Here is an 8,695-nt window from a genome sequence, read left to right as displayed (position 1 = left end):
GGTGTCCCTGCTGCCACCAGCCAGGCCTCTGAAAACTTGTCAAACCATGCCCAGACTTGGGGCCAGTTTGGCCCAAAGTCTCCAAGAGACAAGTCGGGAAGAAAGGTATGGGACAGAGGGAGAAAGCGAAGGGAGCAGGAGAAAGGGAAGGAAGAATAAAAAGTAGTGTTGGGCTGCAGGAGTGAGATGGAGGAATTGCAAGAAAAGAGGCAGGAAGCAGGAGAGTGAGAGAAAAGGAAAGAAGAGACATGCAGCCAGACGAGGGCTTAGTGAGAGAGGATGGGACACAGAACAGGATGAGAAGGAAATAAGGCAAGGCTAGGACAGGCAAGGACAGGCAAGGCAAGGCTAGGCTGCAGGACATGTTTTTGCTTTATAGTTTCTAGCACATTCGTCTTCAGACGAGGAGGAAAGCCATAAGACCGTATGGATTAGGCCCAAGCAAAAACCCCAGCTACTTGAGACACTTAGACTAAGCCTAAAATACCAAGATCTCTCCATAAGGACGGTTTTTATACTGTACTTCCACAATCTGCTGGCAGTACAAAAAAATAAGCTGCAGATCTCCTTAGGCTGAGTCATGGTGCTTTGGGGCAGGGACCATGCATATCATGGGAATATTTCACAGTTTCTGCTCTGTTTTCAGTGTATGACACCAAAACACCCACCTGATGACATCCTTTCAAGAGCAAAGGCAGCAATTTGCAGAATTCCGCTTCTTAGGGGAAGTGAGAAATTGCTGAGCTGACACCAAGTCCTGCAGTGTCCCTGTCACCTGCAGAGCCACCGCATCCTCGCCACGGTAGCGGGCATTGTGACAAAGGTTCTATGTCAGCTGGGTGTGGCAGCCAGGGGCCCCCTAGGGGATGGGGAGCCTGTCAGCCCCGGGCCTGTCACTGCCTGGTGTCCCTGCTGCCACCAGCCAGGCCTCTGAGAACTTGTCAAACCATGCCCAAACTTGGGGCCAGTTTGGCCCAAAGTCTCCAAGAGACAAGTCGGGAAGAAAGATATGGGACAGAGGGAGAAAGCGAAGGGAGCAGGAGAAAGGGAAGGAAGAATAAAAAGTAGTGTTGGGCTGCAGGAGTGAGATGGAGGAATTGCAAGAAAAGAGGCAGGAAGCAGGAGAGTGAGAGAAAAGGAAAGAAGAGATATGCAGCCAGACGAGGGCTTAGTGAGAGAGGATCGGACAGAGAACAGGATGAGAAGGAAATAAGGCAAGGCTGGGACAGGCAAGGGCAGGCAAGGCAAGGCTAGGCTGCAGGACATGTTTTTGCTTTATAGTTTCTAGCACATTCGTCTTCAGACGAGGAGGAAAGCCATAAGACCGTATGGATTAGGCCCAAGCAAAAACCCCAGCTACTTGAGACACTTAGACTAAGCCTAAAATACCAAGATCTCTCCATAAGGACGGCTTTTATACTGTACTTCCACAATCTGCTGGCAGTACAAAAAAATAAGCTGCAGATCTCCTTAGGCTGAGTCATGGTGCTTTGGGGCAGGGACCATGCATATCATGGGAATATTTCACAGTTTCTGCTCTGTTTTCAGTGTATGACACCAAAACACCCACCTGATGACATCCTTTCAAGAGCAAAGGCAGCAATTTGCAGAATTCCGCTTCTTAGGGGAAGTGAGAAATTGCTGAGCTGACACCAAGTCCTGCAGTGTCCCTGTCACCTGCAGAGCCACCGCATCCTCGCCACGGTAGCGGGCATTGTGACAAAGGTTCTATGTCAGCTGGGTGTGGCAGCCAGGCGCCCCCTAGGGGATGGGGAGCCTGTCAGCCCCGGGTCTGTCACTGCCTGGTGTCCCTGCTGCCACCAGCCAGGCCTCTGAAAACTTGTCAAACCATGCCCAGACTTGGGGCCAGTTTGTCCCAAAGTCTCCAAGAGACAAGTCGGGAAGAAAGATATGGGACACAGGGAGAAAGCGAAGGGAGCAGGAGAAAGGGAAGGAAGAATAAAAAGTAGTGTTGGGCTGCAGGAGTGAGATGGAGGAATTGCAAGAAAAGAGGCAGGAAGCAGGAGAGTGAGAGAAAAGGAAAGAAGAGACATGCAGCCAGACGAGAGCTTAGTGAGAGAGGATGGGACACAGAACAGGATGAGACGGACATAAGGCAAGGCTAGGACAGGCAAGGACAGGCAAGGCAAGGCTAGGCTGCAGGACATGTTTTTGCTTTATAGTTTCTAGCACATTCGTCTTCAGACGAGGAGGAAAGCCATAAGACCGTATGGATTAGGCCCAAGCAAAAACCCCAGCTACTTGAGACACTTAGACTAAGCCTAAAATACCAAGATCTCTCCATAAGGATGGCTTTTATACTGTACTTCCACAATCTGCTGGCAGTACAAAAAAATAAGCTGCAGATCTCCTTAGGCTGAGTCATGGTGCTTTGGGGCAGGGACCATGCATATCATGGGAATATTTCACAGTTTCTGCTCTGTTTTCAGTGTATGACACCAAAACACCCACCTGATGACATCCTTTCAAGAGCAAAGGCAGCAATTTGCAGAATTCCGCTTCTTAGGGGAAGTGAGAAATTGCTGAGCTGACACCAAGTCCTGCAGTGTCCCTGTCACCTGCAGAGCCACTGCATCCTCGCTACGGTAGCGGGCATTGTGACAAAGGTTCTATGTCAGCTGGGTGTGGCAGCCAGGGGCCCCCTAGGGGATGGGAAGCCTGTCAGCCCCGGGCCTGTCACTGCCTGGTGTCCCTGCTGCCACCAGCCAGGCCTCTGAAAACTTGTCAAACCATGCCCAGACTTGGGGCCAGTTTGGCCCAAAGTCTCCAAGAGACAAGTCGGGAAGAAAGGTATGGGACAGAGGGAGAAAGCGAAGGGAGCAGGAGAAAGGGAAGGAAGAATAAAAAGTAGTGTTGGGCTGCAGGAGTGAGATGGAGGAATTGCAAGAAAAGAGGCAGGAAGCAGGAGAGTGAGAGAAAAGGAAAGAAGAGACATGCAGCCAGACGAGGGCTTAGTGAGAGAGGATGGGACAGAGAACAGGATGAGAAGGAAATAAGGCAAGGCTAGGACAGGCAAGGACAGGCAAGGCAAGGCTAGGCTGCAGGACATGTTTTTGCTTTATAGTTTCTAGCACATTCGTCTTCAGACGAGGAGGAAAGCCATAAGACCGTATGGATTAGGCCCAAGCAAAAACCCCAGCTACTTGAGACACTTAGACTAAGCCTAAAATACCAAGATCTCTCCATAAGGACGGTTTTTATACTGTACTTCCACAATCTGCTGGCAGTACAAAAAAATAAGCTGCAGATCTCCTTAGGCTGAGTCATGGTGCTTTGGGGCAGGGACCATGCATATCATGGGAATATTTCACAGTTTCTGCTCTGTTTTCAGTGTATGACACCAAAACACCCACCTGATGACATCCTTTCAAGAGCAAAGGCAGCAATTTGCAGAATTCCGCTTCTTAGGGGAAGTGAGAAATTGCTGAGCTGACACCAAGTCCTGCAGTGTCCCTGTCACCTGCAGAGCCACCGCATCCTCGCCACGGTAGCGGGCATTGTGACAAAGGTTCTATGTCAGCTGGGTGTGGCAGCCAGGGGCCCCCTAGGGGATGGGGAGCCTGTCAGCCCCGGGCCTGTCACTGCCTGGTGTCCCTGCTGCCACCAGCCAGGCCTCTGAGAACTTGTCAAACCATGCCCAAACTTGGGGCCAGTTTGGCCCAAAGTCTCCAAGAGACAAGTCGGGAAGAAAGATATGGGACAGAGGGAGAAAGCGAAGGGAGCAGGAGAAAGGGAAGGAAGAATAAAAAGTAGTGTTGGGCTGCAGGAGTGAGATGGAGGAATTGCAAGAAAAGAGGCAGGAAGCAGGAGAGTGAGAGAAAAGGAAAGAAGAGATATGCAGCCAGACGAGGGCTTAGTGAGAGAGGATGGGACAGAGAACAGGATGAGAAGGAAATAAGGCAAGGCTGGGACAGGCAAGGGCAGGCAAGGCAAGGCTAGGCTGCAGGACATGTTTTTGCTTTATAGTTTCTAGCACATTCGTCTTCAGACGAGGAGGAAAGCCATAAGACCGTATGGATTAGGCCCAAGCAAAAACCCCAGCTACTTGAGACACTTAGACTAAGCCTAAAATACCAAGATCTCTCCATAAGGACGGCTTTTATACTGTACTTCCACAATCTGCTGGCAGTACAAAAAAATAAGCTGCAGATCTCCTTAGGCTGAGTCATGGTGCTTTGGGGCAGGGACCATGCATATCATGGGAATATTTCACAGTTTCTGCTCTGTTTTCAGTGTATGACACCAAAACACCCACCTGATGACATCCTTTCAAGAGCAAAGGCAGCAATTTGCAGAATTCCGCTTCTTAGGGGAAGTGAGAAATTGCTGAGCTGACACCAAGTCCTGCAGTGTCCCTGTCACCTGCAGAGCCACCGCATCCTCGCCACGGTAGCGGGCATTGTGACAAAGGTTCTATGTCAGCTGGGTGTGGCAGCCAGGCGCCCCCTAGGGGATGGGGAGCCTGTCAGCCCCGGGTCTGTCACTGCCTGGTGTCCCTGCTGCCACCAGCCAGGCCTCTGAAAACTTGTCAAACCATGCCCAGACTTGGGGCCAGTTTGGCCCAAAGTCTCCAAGAGACAAGTCGGGAAGAAAGATATGGGACACAGGGAGAAAGCGAAGGGAGCAGGAGAAAGGGAAGGAAGAATAAAAAGTAGTGTTGGGCTGCAGGAGTGAGATGGAGGAATTGCAAGAAAAGAGGCAGGAAGCAGGAGAGTGAGAGAAAAGGAAAGAAGAGACATGCAGCCAGACGAGAGCTTAGTGAGAGAGGATGGGACACAGAACAGGATGAGACGGACATAAGGCAAGGCTAGGACAGGCAAGGACAGGCAAGGCAAGGCTAGGCTGCAGGACATGTTTTTGCTTTATAGTTTCTAGCACATTCGTCTTCAGACGAGGAGGAAAGCCATAAGACCGTATGGATTAGGCCCAAGCAAAAACCCCAGCTACTTGAGACACTTAGACTAAGCCTAAAATACCAAGATCTCTCCATAAGGACGGTTTTTATACTGTACTTCCACAATCTGCTGGCAGTACAAAAAAATAAGCTGCAGATCTCCTTAGGCTGAGTCATGGTGCTTTGGGGCAGGGACCATGCATATCATGGGAATATTTCACAGTTTCTGCTCTGTTTTCAGTGTATGACACCAAAACACCCACCTGATGACATCCTTTCAAGAGCAAAGGCAGCAATTTGCAGAATTCCGCTTCTTAGGGGAAGTGAGAAATTGCTGAGCTGACACCAAGTCCTGCAGTGTCCCTGTCACCTGCAGAGCCACCGCATCCTCGCCACGGTAGCGGGCATTGTGACAAAGGTTCTATGTCAGCTGGGTGTGGCAGCCAGGCGCCCCCTAGGGGATGGGGAGCCTGTCAGCCCCTGGCCTGTCACTGCCTGGTGTCCCTGCTGCCACCAGCCAGGCCTCTGAAAACTTGTCAAACCATGCCCAGACTTGGGGCCAGTTTGGCCCAAAGTCTGCAAGAGACAAGTCGGGAAGAAAGATATGGGACAGAGGGAGAAAGCGAAGGGAGCAGGAGAAAGGGAAGGAAGAATAAAAAGTAGTGTTGGGCTGCAGGAGTGAGATGGAGGAATTGCAAGAAAAGAGGCAGGAAGCAGGAGAGTGAGAGAAAAGGAAAGAAGAGACATGCAGCCAGATGAGGGCTTAGTGAGAGAGGATGGGACACAGAACAGGATGAGACGGACATAAGGCAAGGCTAGGACAGGCAAGGACAGGCAAGGCAAGGCTAGGCTGCAGGACATGTTTTTGCTTTATAGTTTCTAGCACATTCGTCTTCAGACGAGGAGGAAAGCCATAAGACCGTATGGATTAGGCCCAAGCAAAAACCCCAGCTACTTGAGACACTTAGACTAAGCCTAAAATACCAAGATCTCTCCATAAGGATGGTTTTTATACTGTACTTCCACAATCTGCTGGCAGTACAAAAAAATAAGCTGCAGACATCCTTAGGCTGAGTCATGGTGCTTTGGGGCAGGGACCATGCATATCATGGGAATATTTCACAGTTTCTGCTCTGTTTTCAGTGTATGACACCAAAACACCCACCTGATGACATCCTTTCAAGAGCAAAGGCAGCAATTTGCAGAATTCCGCTTCTTAGGGGAAGTGAGAAATTGCAGAGCTGACACCAAGTCCTGCAGTGTCCCTGTCACCTGCAGAGCCACCGCATCCTCGCCACGGTAGCGGGCATTGTGACAAAGGTTCTATGTCAGCTGGGTGTGGCAGCCAGGCGCCCCCTAGGGGATGGGGAGCCTGTCAGCCCCGGGCCTGTCACTGCCTGCTGTCCCTGCTGCCACCAGCCAGGCCTCTGAAAACTTGTCAAACCATGCCCAGACTTGGGTCAGTTTGGCCCAAAGTCTCCATGAGACAAGTCGGGAAGAAAGATATGGGACAGAGGGAGAAAGCGAAGGGAGCAGGAGAAAGGGAAGGAAGAATAAAAAGTAGTGTTGGGCTGCAGGAGTGAGATGGAGGAATTGCAAGAAAAGAGGCAGGAAGCAGGAGAGTGAGAGAAAAGGAAAGAAGAGACATGCAGCCAGACGAGGGCTTAGTGAGAGAGGATGGGACAGAGAAGAGGATGAGAAGGAAATAAGGCAAGGCTAGGACAGGCAAGGACAGGCAAGGCAAGGCTAGGCTGCAGGACATGTTTTTGCTTTATAGTTTCTAGCACATTCGTCTTCAGACGAGGAGGAAAGCCATAAGACCGTATGGATTAGGCCCAAGCAAAAACCCCAGCTACTTGAGACACTTAGACTAAGCCTAAAATACCAAGATCTCTCCATAAGGACGGTTTTTATACTGTACTTCCACAATCTGCAGGCAGTACAAAAAAATAAGCTGCAGATCTCCTTAGGCTGAGTCATGGTGCTTTGGGGCAGGGACCATGCTTATCATGGGAATATTTCACAGTTTCTGCTCTGTTTTCAGTGTATGACACCAAAACACCCACCTGATGACATCCTTTCAAGAGCAAAGGCAGCAATTTGCAGAATTCCGCTTCTTAGGGGAAGTGAGAAATTGCAGAGCTGACACCAAGTCCTGCAGTGTCCCTGTCACCTGCAGAGCCACCGCATCCTCGCCACGGTAGCGGGCATTGTGACAAAGGTTCTATGTCAGCTGGGTGTGGCAGCCAGGCGCCCCCTAGGGGATGGGGAGCCTGTCAGCCCCGGGCCTGTCACTGCCTGGTGTCCCTGCTGCCACCAGCCAGGCCTCTGAAAACTTGTCAAACCATGCCAAGACTTGGGGCCAGTTTGGCCCAAAGTCTGCAAGAGACAAGTCGGGAAGAAAGATATGGGACAGAGGGAGAAAGCGAAGGGAGCAGGAGAAAGGGAAGGAAGAATAAAAAGTAGTGTTGGGCTGCAGGAGTGAGATGGAGGAATTGCAAGAAAAGAGGCAGGAAGCAGGAGAGTGAGAGAAAAGGAAAGAAGAGACATGCAGCCAGACGAGGGCTTAGTGAGAGAGGATGGGACACAGAACAGGATGAGAAGGACTTAAGGCAAGGCTAGGACAGGCAAGGAAAGGAAAGGCAAGGCTAGGCTGCAGGACATGATTTTGCTTTATAGTTTCTAGCACATTCGTCTTCAGACGAGGAGGAAAGCCATAAGACCGTATGGATTAGGCCCAAGCAAAAACCCCAGCTACTTGAGACACTTAGACTAAGCCTAAAATACCAAGATCTCTCCATAAGGATGGTTTTTATACTGTACTTCCACAATCTGCTGGCAGTAGAAAAAAATAAGCTGCAGATCTCCTTAGGCTGAGTCATGGTGCTTTGGGGCAGGGACCATGCATATCATGGGAATATTTCACAGTTTCTGCTCTGTTTTCAGTGTATGACACCAAAACACCCACCTGATGACATCCTTTCAAGAGCAAAGGCAGCAATTTGCAGAATTCCGCTTCTTAGGGGAAGTGAGAAATTGCTGAGCTGACACCAAGTCCTGCAGTGTCCCTGTCACCTGCAGAGCCACTGCATCCTCGCTACGGTAGCAGGCATTGTGACAAAGGTTCTATGTCAGCTGGGTGTGGCAGCCAGGGGCCCCCTAGGGGATGGGAAGCCTGTCAGCCCCGGGCCTGTCACTGCCTGGTGTCCCTGCTGCCACCAGCCAGGCCTCTGAAAACTTGTCAAACCATGCCCAGACTTGGGGCCAGTTTGGCCCAAAGTCTCCAAGAGACAAGTCGGGAAGAAAGGTATGGGACAGAGGGAGAAAGCGAAGGGAGCAGGAGAAAGGGAAGGAAGAATAAAAAGTAGTGTTGGGCTGCAGGAGTGAGATGGAGGAATTGCAAGAAAAGAGGCAGGAAGCAGGAGAGTGAGAGAAAAGGAAAGAAGAGACATGCAGCCAGACGAGGGCTTAGTGAGAGAGGATGGGACAGAGAAGAGGATGAGAAGGAAATAAGGCAAGGCTAGGACAGGCAAGGACAGGCAAGGCAAGGCTAGGCTGCAGGACATGTTTTTGCTTTATAGTTTCTAGCACATTCGTCTTCAGACGAGGAGGAAAGCCATAAGACCGTATGGATTAGGCCCAAGCAAAAACCCCAGCTACTTGAGACACTTAGACTAAGCCTAAAATACCAAGATCTCTCCATAAGGACGGTTTTTATACTGTACTTCCACAATCTGCTGGCAGTACAAAAAAATAAGCTGCAGATCTCCTTAGGCTGAG

Source organism: Columba livia, unplaced genomic scaffold (genome assembly GCF_036013475.1).
Source record: "Columba livia isolate bColLiv1 breed racing homer unplaced genomic scaffold, bColLiv1.pat.W.v2 Scaffold_107, whole genome shotgun sequence".
In the NCBI taxonomy this organism is placed as follows: domain Eukaryota; kingdom Metazoa; phylum Chordata; class Aves; order Columbiformes; family Columbidae; genus Columba; species Columba livia.
This window is presented reverse-complemented; position numbering follows the sequence as displayed.